We start from the raw sequence: 19,841 nt of genomic DNA on the forward strand, positions 1-19,841 counted from the left end.
ATTAAGGATCAGGGTTGAGCTTAGTGGAGAAACATGGGGGGAATGTTCAATATGGAGGTAGGCTGGAGTAAGGGTAGGGAATAAAACCATTGTTGGGGACTGCACAGCCAGCTTCAGACAGACTGCCCTTGTAATTAGAAGGAGGATGAGGAGGATAAGAGTAATTTGTTGGAGCTCTTGAAACAGTGGAGAGAATCAAAGTACATTTTGAAAACCAGGCTCCTAAAGGCTTTAAGGAATAAGAAAAAGGGGTGGCCCTCACTGGTGTGGATGCTTGGAAAGGAGAATTAGAGTGAGAAGCCTTTTTCTAGAAATCCCTATGCATGGCTCTTTACCAACACACATCACAAAGCTGCATCTTCAAAGAGGAGTAAGTGACAAGCCCTGGGAGGGTTATCAATATTGTTGACCAGAATGTTGAACTTCCTGGTGCTCAATATGGCCAACATTTTTTTTTTTTTTATCCAGTGAGAGGAGGGGAGGCAGAGACAGACTCCTGCATGTGACCTGACTGACCAGATCTACCCAGCAAACCCACTAGGGGGCGATGCTCTGCCCATTTGGAATGTTGCTCTATTGCTCAGCAACAGAGCTCTTCTTAGCACCTGAGGTGAAGGCCATGGAGCCATCCTCAGCTCCCAGGGCCAACTTGCTCTAATTGAGCCATGGCTGCAGGAGGGGAAGAGAGAGAGAAAAAGAGAGAGAAGAGGAAGGAGAGGGGTGGAGAAGCAGATGGGTGCTTCTCCTATGGGCCCTGACTAGGAATTGAACCCAGGACATCCACACACCAGGCTGACACTCTACCACTGAGCCACCAACATCTTATTTCACTAGTTTTCTTGGTGTCTGTCAATGGTATATACATCCCCTGCATAATATTCAGTTCCTTCCAACAGGACAGATGTGTAGATTCACTTGAAAATTCCAGCTTTGACTGAATATTATCTCATCTCCAATAATATGAATGGGTTCCTAGGCAAGTCATTATCTCTGCCATTGGTACCCAACTTCCATCCAGAGGACAAAACTAGAAGATGACTGTTATAAACATGTCTTTTCAAATACTATCCTCCCCTTTCCTTTTGAGAAAATAAAATAATGTTAAGGTTAGTAAAATTTTTAAATCTGTACAAGCAAGTTTCAGTATCATTCATCAAAATACCAAGCAGGTATGCAGACTCAGGAAGAATGGTTCACTTAGGGAGTGATTATATTATTTCTGGAACTTCCAGCTAAAATCTGGACTTTTCAGACCATCCTTCCTTTGTTTCTTTATTTCCTTATAGAATTTTGCTGCTATAACTTTTCTCTTAATATTTGATTGCTTAAATATGACCAAGAGACTTTAAGTGCTTTTCTTTCCTAAAATTATTGTATTTTAGAATTTCATATATCTTTGGACATGATTGCAAACTCAAAGTCAATTTAAGAGGCTTCTTAGTAACCTGGCAATCACTGAGCCTGCTAGCTTTTAATCAACCTCACTACCCCACCCCCAAATCTATTATTTTTCTGAACTGAAGAAGTGACTCTGAATAAGAAGAAAGAAAGGGTTGCTCAAGCTACAGTTTTCCCCCAAGCTAAATCCTGTTCTCATCTTTATTTCATCTGGGACCAATATCATGCCTATACCTCCAAACCTCACTAAATGCTTTCTAGCAAGTACTGTTATCAATCAAGAAACTTCTCTGATTCTCTTATCTATTTTACTAAATTCAGCAAAGAAAAATATTTTATATTTTGTGATATTAGCTGAAAAAAATCAAACTTTTTTATTTTTCCTCACTCCTCAAAAACACTAGGAATGACCACATCGCTCTGGGACCCCATTCCGAGGCAACGGTCAGTTGGCCTTCTAGCCAGTCACTCACTTCTGTGAATTTCCTTTCTGAGAACTGGGGACAATTTCCCCAGCAGTCATTTTCAATTTCTCACAAAACCTACCATGGTTGCAGAATTAGTTAGCTTCATCAAGAGCAAGCAACGTGAGGCCTAATGTGTCAGAGAGCTGGGGAGGCTCTTTTGGGCAGGGACACTCGGCCAGGACAATGGCTTGTGGACATTTGATTTCCCTCAACACTTGCCTTCTGTCTGCTCAGATCTGTGTTCAGAAGGCTGAATAGAGGCACTTCTTCTGCTAATATTTAGGCTTAATTAGCTCTGTCCTAACCAGCTGGAAGTGAGGGCCCCTGGTCAGGGGCAAAGTGCTCTCTTCTGATGGGCAGGGCAGCCTCCATTCTCTCTTACCAGGTTTCCAGGAAGACAGATGCTCCTCGACTTATGATGGGGTTATATTCAGGTAAATCCATCATAATTTGAAAATATCTTAAGTTGAAAATGCATTTAATATTACACTAGAGAGTATCAATTATTTACCCTTGTAGTCACGATGTTAGCTGGTTGTCCAACATCACCATGTATTGCTAGCCCAGGAAAAGAACAAAATTCAGAATTCAAAATATAGGTGCTCCTGAATGCATATCATTATCACATCACTGTAAAGCTGAAAAATCATTAAGTAGAATCATAGTAAGTCGAGGACCTTCTGTGCCTACTTTCCAACTTCTCACACCTGTGAGAAGGAAGAGACCATCGAAACCATCAAGCTCTAGATGGGTATGGTCTCTGCAGTCCCCATGATGTCAATTAGAGGCATATTTGTATAGAAATGGCTTATATAAACCGTTAGGTTGATGAGAAGAAATGACCCCTCAAGGTTTCATAGCAGCTTCCGTATAGTGGGGGTAAGAGGAGAGAGGTGAAGTGTTTTGACTGCGAAGTAGGTTCTGATAAGAGAATGTGGAGAGAGCTACACCTGTCCTCATTCCTGAACTGTGAGCTGAAGTCATTGGCAATGACTTTTAAAGAAAAGCATGATAGAAAAAGGGACTGCTGGTGTAGAAACATTTTAAACTATGTCTAAGATTTGCTAATTTATTGATTTTTTCTTCCTTTTCAGGCAACTTCTAGTCCTCCTGTTGCTCCTCATTCTTTGCTTTGGTGTAAGATGAGACTTTGGTAAAGGTCACTGGTGAAGTCTTAGTCTCTAGTATCTTCTCATTGAACTGGTGCGTCCACAGTTCCCTGATACTGCTCCCGGCAGGCATTTCCTGCAGTCAGACTTCAAATCATCAGAAATTCCTCTCATTCTTCAGAACATCTGTGCCCTCTGGCCACATCTTTTTTCTTGGGACTCAGCAGGCTACAAATCACACTGGACTTCTCCTTTCAGCCTGTTGATGTCTTTTAATCAAATTCCCCTCTTGTCCTTGGCTATGGCTCTTGGCTTCCCAGCCTTCTCATCTCCATCTAAGTTAGTCATCTGTGGCATCACCAAGAGTATCTCTGTCTCCTAGTGTTCTATCTGAAATGATGCATTTCTTCAAATGTCAGAGTTACTATGCAGACCATGCTACCTGGTTTGGGCATAATTTAGCTCCCTAATGTGACTTACACATAGTAGGGCAGACAACTTCATGCAGTAAGAACACTTGAGAAACTGAGAGGATACTGATTAGCTAATGAAAGAGAAGAAACTATAATCAGACCCAAAGAAATAATCAAATGAGATAAGAAATTCTTCCATTAAATGCACATTTCTTCTTCAGCTAGAGAGGGGGCATTTCATTCTTCTGTTCATTTTATATTTAAACTTAGTTATTTGATGTTTAAAACAACAGGGGACCTTGCAATAATCTGCTACCAATAGCTTCCCTTTTTTGCATACTTTCTATCAAGCTACTATAGCAAATATTACTTTTCATGTCTCATCTCATTTACATCCTACAGTGACTACATGGAGTAGACATTATGATTATAATAATAATTATTATTATTATAATTGGGAGACTTCCCAAGTGAGGAAAACTCTGAAGTTGCCACTGTTACTAGAATTCTCAAAGTTACATAATGCTAATAGCCATTAAGGTATGAGTGAGGTCATCTTCGTCAGCCCACCAATCCCGGGTTTGAGCCTATGTGGTAGATAAGGGTTTTGTCCTAAGCGCTCTCCAGAGAGTACTGGCAGGACTGTCGTGCATGGCTTTTGCCCTTGAGAGAGAAGTTTGTGCAATCCTGCCACTGAGGGCAGGGCGGGAGTTTGGACGCTCACTTCTCACCCAGTACACCATGGTTCCTCCCCGTGTCAGACAGGGCAGTTGGCTCTGTAATGCCACCAGACCAGCTGGTTTCCCGTCTCCTTGCATGGCACCAGATTATAAAAACTTTATCAGGAACTGAAATACATGCATTTTACCCATAATCTTGGCATTCTAACAAATCACGTTATCTACATTATATTGCAAGCACTTTGCCTGTGGCCACATATCTTCATAATTATCATTTTAAAGCTGCAGAATAGTTTATTGAGTAGCTCTTCCATCATTTATTTCTTTAACCACTTTCCCATTATTAGACATGTATGCCATTTCCAGTTTTATCAAGATTTTAACTAATATTGCAGTGTCTCTGCCCATCACTTTCTATCCCTTTAGATCACTTATAAGAGTTAATTTCCAGGAATGGAATTACTCAGTTAACAGATATTATCAGACAAAGCTATTTTTTCCCCCTAGCAGTTAATGGATTTAATATTTTTTGGTTTTGTTTTTTTCTCTTTTTTTAAAAATTAATTTTAATGAGGTGACATTGATAAATCAGGGTTCATATGTTTAGAGAAAACATCTCCAGATTATTCTGACATTTGATTATGTTGCATACCCCTCACACAAAGTCAAATTGTCTTCTGTCACCTTCTATCTGTTTTTTTGTGCCCCTCCCCTCCCTCTACCCCCTCCCTTTCTTTCCTCCCCCTCTCCTCCCCTTCCCAGTTACCATCACATTCTTGTCCATGTCTCTGAGTCTCATTTTTATGTCCCATCTATGTATGGAATCATACAGTTCTTAGTTTTTTCTGATTTACTTATTTCACTCAGTATAACGTTATCAAAGTCCATCCATGTTATTGTAAATGATCCGATGTCATCATGGAATACTACTCAGCCATAAGGATTTAATATTTTTGATGAAATTTCACAATTTTGCACAAGGACCAGAAAAGAAGAGCAAAGGCCCAAAGCAGAGTATTACAACCACATTTTCTTCCAAGATTAGAAGAGACAGCCAAGGTGGAGCACAAACAGGAATCCTACCTGCATCCCATGAATGAGAACCAGGGATCCAGTCTCTGTTTTCAATTACTAGTGCAGTTTCCTCTGAAGAAAACATGGTGGAACCAGGACTTGGGCTTGGCATCCAAAGGTTTGCCAAGTAATAGAAAAACTAGGGAAAATGAAATTGATGACAAGTGACCTGGGTTCTCAACTTCCAAAATCACCAAGTACCTGTGGGTTTTCTTCTCTAGGGTGGGGAGAGGGGGAGCCCAAGAAGCTGAGACAGCACCACACCCCACTGTGTGGAGCAGGCAATCTGTTCTAAATAGCAAACCTGCTTCTGTGCTCCTCCTGAACCCAGGTCCTGTCTGGGTCACCAGGCTCCTGCCCAGTCTGCTGTCTCTGACCTTCTTTCAGGAGTAATATCCCTGATGATCTGCCTCCCCGTCCATCCCCAAATCTGGCCAACTACATCTGTCCTCTGGCCACATTATTTCTCTCCTGCTGATAAGTCATACAGTCCCCAATGTTTATTGAGCACTTACTATGTCCTGGACACTGCTCTCAGTACTGAGGATTCAACATGAACAAAACAGACAAAAATGAGGCAACAGGTCCCCTTTATAATCTTGATAACAGTGACAATGATAAAGAAAACTAGTGCAGGGTTGCTGAATTCACCAGTTTAAATGACACCTGCCCGAGCAATAAAGTCTGAGTTGAGTGAGAGCAGCTGCTTTTTAGGCCCCAGTGAGAATTCTTGTCTGAGGACTTCATTTTCACTAACCTCTCTGAAGGTGTAAAACGATTCCTTTGTGCATCATAAACCAGCACTTAACTATCTAAAAACCTTTATTTTTTGTTTTATGAGGATGGGCCCAATTCCCAAACTTGATTTGAAGCATCTTAAGGGTAGAAACGGTGGTAAAACTTCTCCACCACAGACTTGTTCCCTAAACCCCAGAGAAGGATGTATTTCAGGCTTGTAAATCTTTGGGGGCTCCTGAAGGAGCCAGAGCCCAACATGACTAGCAGGCAGCGGGGTGGGTGGTTCCGTAATGATATATCTCAGTGCTTCTCAAATGTGAGCCTGCCTCAGTATCCCCTAGACGGCTGGTTAAAACATCATGATGGGGTCCCACCCACGTAGCTGCTGTATCAATGGGTCTGAGCGGTATCTGAGAACCTGCATTTCCAACGAGTTCTCAGATGATGCTGACTCCTCAGTCTGAGGCAAACTTCTCGCGTGTCTATAGAATATATGAGTAAGGAGCAGAGCCCTAGACAGGACGGGGCGGCCAGGGAGGCCTGGAGTCTTGGGAAAGACCTCTGACACTTAAAAAACTCCAGAAAATCTTCATATCTCTTTTGATAATTGCCTAATTAAGGCATTCGTATGTTAGTCTAGTAGCAGAACCACTTTTATCGCAAGAAGGGAAATAAGTCGTAACCGTCCCAAGAAACTAAACTGAAACGAAAAACACATGTTGGTCTTTATCCCTTTCCTGCATCTTTTATTGGCTCAATCTGTGTCACTCTGACTTCAGCTTGCACCTGAAAACAGCAAGCCAGGTCACAGGGAAGGACATCAGAGCCTCAGCCAATTCCCCTGCCACACGTGAAGCCAGGAGCACAGGGCTGCCCTGTGATATGGAAAGCTGCCTTGACTAAGCACCAGGTTCAATTTATTTTTAGGCTTTCAACATTGTCAGGTGGGTAGGTATTGGAGCCAATCTGCACAATGATAAAACTTAACTTCAGAAGACAGACTTTCCGAGGACTCTTATCTACCTGTTCTGCGCCTTCACCTTTTCCAATCTCCCAGGGTGATGCAGAGAGGCCGAACGGGGCTGGGGGCACAGCTTCAGGACCACATCATCAAAGCATCCATTCACAGGTTGTTCAAAACTCATGGCAAAGGAGGCAAAAAGGGAAGGACGCCACCCACCAGTGCCTAGAGAACCGAGGTGGTTGCATAAACCAAAGGACATTGGGGTTTGCAAAAAGAAAAAGAAAAAAATCACAATTTGTATTTGTCACTCAGGTGACAGATAATCATTGGAGTCTCTCAAGCGAGTGTCGGGATCAATCCTGCAGAGGAAACTGGGTTAATTAATCTGGCTGCTTCCACACAGCAGTGGCGGGAAGAGGGCAAAGGTTGCTCTAGTTCTTTCTCAGCTCTTCTCCTGCGTGTGTGAGGCTCCCATAGCTTTAAATCAAATGGTGCCCCGCAGGCAGGAAATCCATATTGGGAGCCCTGGGAGGAACACAGGGCTCTGCTGGCATGGCCATTATAACTTTCCTCTAGGTCTCTGTTTCCATTCCCCTCAAAGAAGGAGTTGGGTGTTTAATGAGTCCCTTTCTAGTCACTTCCTTCCAGTTTCCTCACTAGGTCATTCCTCACACGCCTTCTTCACAGATCTGTTTCAAATGGAAAGGATCAGAGGGAAAATGACCTCATTTACTAATTGGGAAGCCAAGTGGGTATCCCCAGGGTTGGTGGGTATGGTGCTTTTACGTTGAAGGGTCTCCCCACCTTCCCTGGCTGTTTCTCAGGCAACAATCACCATGGGACACTCTGGGGAGGTGGCAACAAGTACAGGGACACTAATCGGGCGCCCTTGTGTACTGGGTACTCTACGAAGGCTGCAGGAAGCTTGGACAGAGATAAGATATTTGGTCTGGTCCCAAGAAACCCATAGGCTAATAAAAAATGTGGACGAAGAGGTCAACATGATCTGAGAGCAGAAACTTATTAGCACTCTAGCACCCACAGGTCCTTAGAAACCCTCCAGTCCATGGATGAATGCTGGTGGGAGGCCTGTGAGACCTCTTCATAATGTGAAATTATGTATGGTTGTGGGTTTTCCTGGAAAGAAGAAATTCAGACACTCAAAAGCCTCTCAAGATGGAATACTGCCATTTGAGACAACATGAATGGCTTTTGAGAATATCGTGCTAAGTGAAGTAGGTAAGAAAAGTTAACCTATATAATTTTATTAACCAATGTCACCCCAATAAATTAAATAAAAGAACTACATGATTTCACTTATATGTGGAATATAAAACTGAAAGAAACAAATGAACAAATGAGACAGACAAGCAAAAAAATTATAGACACAGACAACAGTATAGTGGTTACCAGAGGGAACAGGGCTGAGGAAGTATGGAAAGGTAAAGGGGGTCGTATATATGAAGACAGAAGATGATTTGCCTTTGGTGGTGGGCACGCAATGCAATATATAGATGTATTGTAGAATTGTACACTTGAAATCTATGTAATCCTATTAACCACTGTCACTCCAATAAATTTAATTAAAAAAAAAAGATTCTCAGAAGGCTCAGTGATTTGAGGAAAGTAGAGAAGGTCAGGCTCCCAGAGTAGCTAGTCTTGTGCGCGTTATACCTTTTAGAAACACCAGGGCTGGCCTGCACTTTGGCTGCTGTGATTAGAATCATATCCCAAATGCCAAGTCCAACATCAAAACACTTCAAAGGACTCAAGGTAGCTCCTCAGCCCAGCGTTCACCCAAGAGAGTTCTTCAAGAGGTTCCATGTGGAAAGGTTAGGAATCAGCTGCAAACATCATCACACTTTGGAAAATCTTAAAGTTCAACAGCCTAATTGAAGCGTCTGAGAAGTTCTACAGGAAGAAATTTGTTTGATGTCAGTGAAGTCCACTCTCCCCACTTAATGGCCTTCTGGAGCCGTTTTCCAAGAATGTCCATTAATTTTCTGAGGAACTAAAGCACTCGTATTCCGAAATTCTTTCTGTTTAACCTTTTGATTAAATAAGTGATAAAAGAGTCCTTTGGAAATGTAAATAATTAACTTAAACTAAGAAATGGCATATTATCAGCCATTAACATCCCAGCAAAAGTTAGTTCTAGGTCCAGGAGGAAAGTTGGGTTTGCTAAAGGAAGTTGGTTCAGAATAGCAGAACTCTGCCTGCTAAGCCATGGGTCTTGAGAACCCCCTCCTTGGGGAGGTCTCTCCTGTCTCCCCCATCTAAGATAGGCACCACCCTGAGGTCTATTATTTCACTGTTTCATTCAAACATTTATCCAGATTTGACAGGGTAGTGTTTATTTATTGGTTGCTTTGTCTCCCTCCTCCTCCTCCAACCCCCTTTGGAATGTGAGATCCACAAAGCAAGAACAATCCTTTTCACTTACTGCTCTAAACCCAGCAGCCACCGCAGGTCTGCAGACAATGAATACATTTTGTTTACATTGTGTAGAGGTGTTAGTGAATATGTAGAGAAACTGATTTTTTTTTCTTAGACCCAGTTTGTTGAATAAATGAATGGAGAGGGGTGGTCTGCATTGCTTTTCTTTCTCAAACCATGCTTGTGGGTCTTGGGAGAAATAAGTGATACTCAGTCCCTTCTAGAGTTGATATAAATTGAGACTCCTTCCTTAGTACCTGAAATAAGAGACTGGAGTGTTTTTCAGATTGTACTACGACAGGAAAAGATCTTCAAGCATTAGTAGGTATGATTAGAATTTAAAATAATCTTTAATAATTCAGAAATAGAGGGAGGTCATTAAAAACAGGAAGATGTTTCAAATGGACAAACATGGGTTCCAACTGGCAGAGGCAAGCACTATAGCAAAATAGCTGTGGCCCTGAGTGAGCAGGAAAGTACTAGAACAGAATCGTATTATGAGGCGGGTGAAAGCTGAGAATCATGAAACGAAAGCCTGGAGTAATCTTTCCACAAAACTTGGCCTTGCTGAGGTTTTAATTAGACTGGGAACTCAGATTTCATCCTTCTATTTTAAGACTCATTTGGGAAGGCTGGAAAAGATCCAGATAAGAGTAAAAAAAAAAAATGATTAACTGGATGGAAAATTAAGATTTAGCCCCCAAAAGAAAAGGCTAGGTGGTGACTTCAGCCCCACTGCCAGGTATAAGAAGGGTTATTACTACAAAGAGTATTCTTCCTCATCTCCAAGGCTAGACAAGGATAAGCAGACTCATGCTACTTTAAAAGTGTTTCCACTAAAACATCAGGAAAAATCTCTTGATTGTAAGGGGGAAACATGAGGACCCCAGGGCATTGTGGGAAGGTGCCCTGGAGATTTTTAAATGTAGGATGACAACCATCTGCCTTGGAAAGCTTAGATAGAGGCAGGGGACTGGACCTAAGGACCTCTTGGCTTTCCTTCCATCTTTGGTTCTTGTGTTCAGAATCACGGCCACTAAGCACCCCTGTTCTACAGTAATCCTTCATTCCCGTCATAAGACAGACCCCACACTGTCAGAATCCTGATGGCATCCCCTGAGAGGGCCTCGAGTGTGCTCTTTTGAATGGGAAGGAAACTGATAGTGTTGCTTCAGCTGCTTCCCTTCTCCAGCCCCCACAGTAAGAGGCCAACTCTTGTCCTGATGGGCCTCCTCAAATACTGGGACGGGCCTGCTCTCCCTCTTGTGTGGGACTGGAAGACATGGATCCAGGTGGAGACAGCTGACACCGCCAAGAAGCAAGGAACATCCGAGCTACAAGGCGCTTCAGGGTTCATTCAGACAGATCCCTTTGCTGCTAAATGAGGAACCTGATATCTTGAAGGATGAAACAACTCGCTGCAGGTCATGCAGGCAGTTCTTTCCACCTAGGACTGAAGTCCCGGGCTTCGGCCTCCTTATTCTATACTGCCTCCTCACTACCTATGTTTGTACTTCAGATGGAAAAAAACATTTTTAATACAGGCAGAATATTTTAACACATGTCTTCAGTAGCTGGACTGCAGGTGAAAAAATGAGCAAGAACAGAAACTACTCATAGGTTATGGATACCTGGCAGCATTATTCAGCTTGAGTGAGCTAGGATGGGTCAACTACACCTTTTAGCAGATCCATTTCCCCATGTGTAAGTGAGGCATTTGGATCAGGAACATTTCAAGGCTTATTCCAACTGCAATATGTTATGATTCTGTGATTCTAAATTTTAGTTACAGAAATAATAATGAGTAGAAATTCAGTTGCTGGGCTTAAAGAACGAGTTTTTGTGGAGCTCATTTGTGATGTAATTGGATGATGCTCAACCCCTTTAAGACACTTTGGGTCACCAACAGCTCCTGCAAAAATCCCAGGCACTCATGACTCCTGCTTCCAGCTGTTTCCTACCCTCCATTCACCTTTTAGAATAGCTACAGAGAAGGGAACCGGTAATAGAGGATATTGTATTCAGGAGTTAAGAGTGATAAACTAGGAGTGGGGAATAGTTGACCAGCAGACCGTAGAGTGAACAAATTGGGAGAGCCATGATGCTCTGGATTGTCAGAGTTTGGGGAAATGCATGATCTTCCCAATTTTAATAGCATGGGAAATAGTTCATCAGGTGGTGCTGCCAGGATTGGCATCTAGATCTGGCTGATACTAGATCAACCTTTGATTGTGTAGTGCATAGGTAAGCTCCTAGGCCCTAAGGGATGGTCCTAGCAGGGATTCCTACTCATTGCCTAATATTCATTCTCCCTCCTATAATAATGGAAACACTAATTTTTAGTTGACTTTGTTTCCTAGCTTCCCTTGCAGCTATTTGTGGCCAGTGGCTCACATTCTAGATAATGGAATATAGTAAGTGAAGGTATCATATGACAACTTCTGGCTGGAATGTTGCTTCAAGATGCTCCAGTAGCTATCTTGGGCCATATAGATGATGGCCACAATGTTAGGATAATAAAGTAGAAAGCTAGAAGAAGCCTGGATCTCTGAAGATTTTGTGGAACAGATCTGCTGTTCAGCAGATAGTTCAGCCACCCTACACTCTGTATCTTGGGACTCCTACATGAAAGAAATTAACTTCCATGTTGTTTAAACCAAAATAATCCTGGAACTCTGTAACTTGCAAAATATCTTAATCATACCCACTGACTGAATGAACAAAGTTCATTGAAGATCACTGGTTCCTTATTGGTATTTCAGATGTCCCCATTACAATTTTGTTCCATTGCATTAAGATACATTTATACAGAGCTTCCTAGAAGGAAGGTAACATATCATCCAGGGTGCATGGATGGAATAGGAGGAGGCACAAACTAGGCAAGTTTGAGATGCTATAATTCTGCGTCAGGACTCTGTAAGTGCTGCTATGGGGCGTGGAGGCCAAAATGGAAGGGGCAGAGCAGAGTTAAAACTATCCTTGCTCTTTAACAATATGGAAGAGGTCCAATTTCTATTTCGTCTAAACAGTTTAGTTCAGGGGCTGTGCTTTTCTAGGAAATTCACCCAGGTCTGTGATTACACAGAGCAAAAGTTCATGTTACATCACTGTTGGATTATGGTGATGATACCTTAGAATCAGCAGTACTAGACCAAAACAGGAGAGTCAGGCCCAGATGAATAAAAAACTCTTTCAACATTCCCTCAACTTCTCGGGAGAAAAGGGGAGCACACTTTCTGAGCATCATTCACTGATTTATTCACTCACAAATCCATTTCACAATTGTATTGACTGTCTACTATGTGTCAAGCATATTGTCCATGGATTAAATATCAAGGAAATTTTAAGGAAATGTAAATCTATGGTGGCAAAAATAATTTTTAGGTCAGTCCTCTTGCAGAACTAAGTGTGATTTGATGTAAAAACAAGCCACTTTAAAAAGAAAAAAAAACAAAAACTGTTACCTGGCATATTTAAGGCACTGCCCTAAGTATAGTCGAGTAGGTAAAGATATTTGGATAAGGCAAAGCCCTGGCTTTCAATGGCTGTGTCATCCAGCAGGGGGATGAGATAACCCATGAATAACCATAATACAAAGCAAAATGAGGATAAGAGCCTTAGCAAGTACAAAATACCAGGAAGGTTCAGAGAAGAAGCCCTGCTGAGTCACTGAGGGGCTTTTTCCATTCAAGAGAGATACGACCATCTCATGGATTGCTGTAACACGCAGTGCTATGGTTTCCTATTCGCAGAACCTAGGAAGCAGTTGAGTTGTTCTATCCCTTGGGGGGATTTCAGCAGAAGCCTTTGGTCAGGATGTTGAAGAAAGTATTACTTCTCAGTAGAGAGCTTTTATGAGTTTGAAGTTTTTTTCCAACCGTATAATGCCATAGTTCTACATTTATCCTTGACAGAAACTCTTACCCCCTGTACTTCCTAGAGTTTCTAAGTCTTGTCATATTATATCCACTTGGAATAAGTGGAGCACAAACATGAGTAGAAACAGAGACCTCCAAAGGTCCCCCCACCTCATGGATTCTTCTTTTCACCTCTTCTAGTTTAGAGACAAAAAAAAAAATGTCCCAAAGGAAGTGCCCAACCATGTGCAATGTGAAGTCACTAGGTTGGAGCACTTTAAAAGTAATTCAGTAAAGCGTTAGATTCTTCTGAACTGAGAAAATCCATCCAGAGCACATCTGATTTTCAGGTGTGGATTTTTGTGCAGGAGATTCTTTAAAGGGAAGCACTGCTTCTCAGGGTTTTTTTATTGTTCCCTTATCGCTCTTTCTTTTTTTCATTAAATTTTATACTTTTCTTGCCCTGTTCACTCACTTACTGCTCAAAGCTAAAATTCTTATTTTTGCACAACCCTCATAGAAATTGCTCCATTACAAAAAGTAAGGGAGCAACACAAAGAACTAAGTGAACTATTTTGGCTGTAATAGGAACCGTATTCGCGTTTTGGCGCTGCTTTCTGACTTTCTTTGGGAACTCTCTTGATCTGATGGCCTTAGTAGTTTTCTGCCATGAATGGAAACACAGCCACCAGGCAATGCTCCACTTGGAGACAAATGGACTCTTGATAGTTCTAGGACTAAATTAGACCTGATAAAACACTGCTTTTCTGGACTTCTCCATCCCTTTCATCCCGGATTTGGAGGCCAAGGCTATGCACCATCTACGTTGGAGATTATGGTTATTGCTCTATGTTGGCAAATATAGAAAAAGGACACATTTGCTTTTGTTTCTTTCAAACTTATTTGGTGCACTTAAACAAGTTCTCTGCTATTTTTTTTTCAAGATCTATATGCTGTTTGTCACCAGTCTATTCTTCTAGCTATGCATCTAACTTTGATTAATGCTCTCCAATTCTAATAAGACTAATAATACCTTGAATATATTTTCGGAAGAAGGGTCTTGGGTCATTTCTCCTAAACCTTTGCTATTTGTAGGATTTGGAACCTAGGAATACAGAATCACAGAAGTTCAGCCTCGAAAGAGGCCTCAGATGGTTAGTCTGGTAGTGTCATAGTAGAGCGAGGAAAAGATTTTGGCAAATTAAAAAGGCTACTGGTAAGAAAATAAGCAAATGTCTAAGTCTATATTCTAATGTCAGATTGACCTAGTCACAGTGTCCTATCTGGAACTTGATCAATGGTTCTGTTCCCTACACCTAGTCTAGTTTACTTATTCCCAGACCTCTTCCAGGTAGACAAACTGACTCCTAGATAGGAATTGAGTTAATCAATAAAGTCATATCACTGTCTGTGACTTCTGTTTGGACTTTATCTTCAAGGATCAGAGAGCAGTTGTTCTCCCTTCCAAAGAACATGAGAATTTCTCAAACAAGGAAGCAATTTGAGAACTATCTAACATGTTCTACCATTCTCTATTTTGTTTGTTTACACAGTGTGGGTAATAAATTTCCAGAAAGCCAAGATATAGGCCCATGGATATTATATGGTTTCTTTTTCTTAACACCTCAGGAATTGCGGGCCTTCCTGGGACAAGAGACGTCAATGTACCTGGAATGTCTCAATAAGTGCAGGAAAACAGAGAGGTACAGTGAGTCTGACTCCAGATGGAAGCCAACATGTCACGCAATTTAAGTTGCCTCCCTTGGTTAGTTGGGATAAAAAGAAGGAAGACCAAGAGCCCCAAAATAAACCTAACAGTGAGGTCTCCTTGCCACAAAGATTCTAAAACCACTGACCATAACAGTAAGTATGCAACAATGCATGCTGTAGAAGGCATCAAGAAGAAGGTGGGAGATTGAAGAGAAAGATATGCCAACAGTTGGGAAGAAAAGAAAGTTTGAGGAATGCTCTATCTTGTTTTCCCAGATGATTCCAGGGCATAGGGCCTCACCATTCCTTGTTCTTTCTTAGCAGTCTGTACCTTTCTGGCTAAATTCTAAGCACCTAAGGCAGGGACCCTGTCAGTTTGGTTCATCTCAATGTCCCCAGCATAAGCTACAGAGCCTGAAATGTAATAGAGACTCAGTAAATATGCGCACACATCCATCACATTTTAGCACTCAACTTTGCAGTTCTATCATGCTCAATCTGTCTACTAGTGGTCTTGCCGATTAGATAGTTGCAGGCCATTTCAAACTTTTATTTGGCATTCTTCCACAAGGCACAGTGTGGTGCTTATTGTTATCAACACTCTGAGCTTGCAGATAAGTAATGTCAAACATAAAAGTATACTTTTTTTAAAAAAAAATCAAAGATAAGGCATTTTCTTTCTATTGGCTAACCTTAACTATGGTAGAAAGGAATCTTCCAGACCAGAAAAGAGTTGGATAAAAGAGGGAGAGTTTGGACTGGAATTGGCCAGAGCAGGTTATCTAAGGGCATATCTTTCTTAGAGATTTTCTAAGAGATATTTCAACAGCAAAGCAACTTAAGGACACAGGCCCTAAAAAGAAAACAGCACCTGCATCGCTAAACCATCTAGTCTGGAAACTGCTGGGCTAGCAACACGTTGCGCCCTGGTGAAAACTTGTGACTGCAATGTGAAAAAGAGAGGTTTTAATTAAATTGGGTGTTTTTGAGTTTCCCACAAGAAGGTGGGATTTAGAGGTCAAGAAGCTGAGAACTATATCAGAATAAAGGGAGCCTTTTCAGAAATCCTGGAGCCCCACGGTGCTTGGTGATACACGGCGCCCTGGCGTGGCTGTGTTTTTCCCTGTAGAAGCACTGTTACCGTTGGCATTCTTTTGCAGCTGAGCAGGGCTAAACCTGGAATGGTGTTCTTGGTCTGTGGCCTGGGATTGTCCACACTGTGCTTTTCCAAACAGTTTTTTTTTATGGGTTGTAGGTTTTCAGGAGTGGGAGAGTTCCCTGCGGGACTCAAGATTTCTTCGTTTTTTGTTTTTGTTTGTTTGTTTTAAGATAGGAAAGATGATCTTAAAGAGGTATGGTGGGGTTAGGGGACATTTCTGCAAGCTTCAGCCAGTAGATTCTGATATTCAGTACAATTCAGGCAACACTAATTGAACACTTGCTACATGCAAAGTACTGTTCCGATATCTGAGGTTATAAAACGGAATGTGATTTCCATTTTGGACTGAAGAAGTTTGTAAATGAGCATGTTCTTAACTCTAATATAAGACTGGAAACAATACTGTAGATACAAAGAAAGAAAATTCTGGATTAGGGGACAATAAATTGTTGCTGATAGAGTTGGAAGTGGTCTCACTAAGGAAGGAACACATAAGTTTGGTCTTAGATACTGCCCTGAATCTCCACAACTAGGGAAGAGGTGATGGGGGAAAAGGCAAAATAAAGGCTTGCTGTGGACAGTGTGCTGTAAAGGCTGCCAAGGACCATGGGCACTGGAGTCAGATGCTTGAGTTAAAACCCTGGTTTTGTCCCACTGAGAGGCTACGTGTCTTTAGACACATTATGGACTTCTCTGTGACCTTACTTGTAAAGTGAGATAATGATTGCACCCACTTTATAGGTTTTTCGTGAGGATTAAGAGTTAAGACATATCAATATTTAAAACAGAACCATGCATGTAAAAACCATTCAGAAAGTGCTATTTATTATTATTCTTTAATATAAAGGTTGTCCTAACCTGTGTCTTTGGGCTTATCTTGCTTTGCTCTCCACGAGCCTGTTAGCCACGCCCCTGGCTGCATGGCTCACGCCCCTCTGCCCACGCCTTTGCCTCTGCTGTTCGTGTGCTTTTGCATTATGTCTCCATCTATCGAAGTCCTGTCTCTTCAAAGCCTAGCTTAAACACCAGCTATGACTTCCCGACAAGTGTGAGTAATTTCATTACACTTAACAGGCGTCATGGCAAATATTTGGAAGCTGCTTTCTGCAACTTGCCATTAAGCAAGGCTGGGACGGACCCTCCGTGGTGATTCCTGAGGTCTGAGGAGTGTCACGGTCTAGAGGGAGGGCATGCAGCAGGGGAGCAGACGCTTCATCCATTCTCCTGTTACGTCTACATTTCCTTGGAAGATGACTAACACAGGAAGAGTGAGATAAACCTGGCCACCTGCATGGGGGCCGATGTTTCACTTAAGCACATCTAAAGGCCGTTCCATCTCTGTGACAAGTCAGGACTCTGGGATCTCCGTGAAGCTCTTGAGAGCTTGAAAATTGTTTCATAGGTGGAGCCAGGGGCATGATCCAACATGGATGAAAAATCCCCCCCCCCCGGGGGGGGGGTCAACTGAGTCAGTGGCCAACACTGGATGCAGAGTCAGGCTGTTGGCTAGCACCTCAAATATTTGATTGGGAGTACGAGGAGGAGTGGGAAGAAGCCTTTCCTATTTTGTGTTTACCTATCAGTCTGGGAACAAATCAGTGATCTCAGGCTCATGTTTCCACATCCCACTGTGTCAGAGTCCACAACTGATGCCGGGCTTGGCAGGGAGGCTCAGGGCCGGACACGCTCCTTCCCCCTTCGGCTCTTGAGCCCTGAGCCCTGTAGACTCTTAGGTGGGAGTGTGGGGGAAAGGGAAGGGAAGGGAAAGGAAGGGAAGGGAAGGGAAGGGAAGGGAAGGGAAGGGAAGGGAAGGGAAGGGAAGGGAAGGGAAGGGAAGGGAAGGGAAGAACATGGCTCCAGCCACCCACCATGCCATTCCTGAGTTTTGATTAAAGAGGAATATATTGGCTCTGGCATTCTCGATTTGCAAGATCCAAATGTATTTTGACTTTTTAGGAGAACCAAGGGCTCAAGTTTCATGGGAATAATCCTGCTCACAACTTCTGACTCAAAACCTAAAGCCGCTCGGCCTCTCAGTAGCTGAATGCATAGCCAGTGCCACAGCAAAGTGACATTGTGATGGCTGTGGGTGGCACAACAGCATGATGTCAGCTTTCTGGTGGGGGCTGGGCTGTTGAGCAATGCTACTTGGAAGAGAGAGGTCAGACACAGAAAACTGTCCAACAGTTCTAAGAATTTTATATCTTTAAAAATACTCAATATATTTCTTTATGTGTTGGGACCCAGGCTTTCTAAATTCCTGATTAGTCTGATTTCCCCCCCCCCCAATCTCCCCTGAATCTTGGGTCAGGCAGTAGATTTCCAGTTGACAAGCTATGTTCATTTTAGAATATTCCACAGTGAGACCGGGATAGGGCATTTAAAGTGGTGGAGGAGTTTCCCAGGAGGGTCCCTGCTCACTGCATCTGCCCCTTCTTCCCAATTACCTCACCACAGCCTCTTTCTTAATGCTGAGTCTGGGTTAGCTGAAATCACGAGCATCCATGAGGCACGGCGGGTAGACTCAGGTAAGGTTTTCTGTCCTGCATCCTCACAGGTGGAAGACCTGCGTTCCAGAGTGTTCTATTTTGCATAGTAAAGGACAAAGTCACCATGTTGCTTCATCTGCAGGGCTCCAGGGTCCCAGGATAAACCGAGCACTCAGCTGGATGGGAAGTGGACATTTCTCTCCCTGGGCCTGGGAAGAAATGCATCCTGAATAGGAGCAGAGGATGAAGAATTGGCTAACAGATCCAAAGCCCTGGGATCCCTCTAGAGATAACACTCCTTCCAGAAGGAAAGGAAAATGGCTGCCTCTCTGACAAGTGCTCAGAAGCAACAGCTTTTGGGGTGTGGTCTTTCTTCAACATAACCTTTCCCTTCAGTCCTTATGCTCCCTGGTGACAGGTATTTGTTGAGGGGGCACACGGACAGTGTAATTTGGTAAAGAATCTCTTTTGTGAAAAGAGTTTTTTACATTGCTATCTCCTATTGTTGTTATTATTATTATTTGTACATGAAAAAACCAAATATCCTTTGATAGAGGATTAGCTAAAGAAGATATAGTACATATATAATGGAATACTATTGAGCCATAAAGAAAGATGAAATATTGCCATTTGTGACAACGTGGATGGATCTTGAAACTACCATGTTAAACAAACTAAGTCAGACCAAAAAAGTTAAGAACCATATGATTTCACTTATCTATGAGATATAAAACTTAAAGCAACAAATGAAAAAGCAAGAAAAACCAAATAGTCTGCTGGTTACCAGAGAGAAGGGGGGTAGGGGATAGTAAAGAGTCAAGGGGGTCAAAGTGTGGTGGCAGAAGTGGGTGGGGGCACACAACGCAATACATAGATGATGTATCATAGAACTGTACGCTTGAAACTTATGTAATCCTATTAACCACTGTCACCCCAATAAATTTAATGAAAAAAATTAGAAGAGAACTTTTGTAATAGCATATGGCAACCATCTTGGGAGCATCTGAGGAGAAAGTTTTACCCCTTGTGACTTCCTAACACTGATAGTCAATTTTTTCACACAAAGAAAGGCGTGTATGTGTCTGTGTTTTCTAATCTAGAAGGTGAGGAGTGATCTTGAGGAGCTTAGGAAGTATGAACAAATGTACTCCACAGACTAAAAATTGAATTCTAAACTCAAATGTCTTCATTTAGGGAAAATCAGAGGAAACACCTCAGGGAGGAAAAGGTATCAAATCTAACTATTAACACGTAACAATATTTTGTCAGGAGTTTTTCCCTCATTTCTGTTTGACTACAGACTTTCAGCTATATTAATCTTCTAATCAAAAGGGAACAAATCTATTT

General features: G+C 42.2%; 1 protein-coding gene across 6 annotated transcripts in view; it reads right to left on the minus strand.

Annotated features, from left to right (window-relative positions):
- Window positions 1–19,841, minus strand: part of IGF1 (insulin like growth factor 1) — a 71,292-nt gene that overhangs the window by 30,218 nt on the left and 21,233 nt on the right. The gene's annotated exons all lie outside the window — the stretch shown is intronic.

This window comes from Saccopteryx bilineata, chromosome 1 (genome assembly GCF_036850765.1).
Source record: "Saccopteryx bilineata isolate mSacBil1 chromosome 1, mSacBil1_pri_phased_curated, whole genome shotgun sequence".
NCBI classification, from domain to species: Eukaryota; Metazoa; Chordata; class Mammalia; order Chiroptera; family Emballonuridae; genus Saccopteryx; species Saccopteryx bilineata.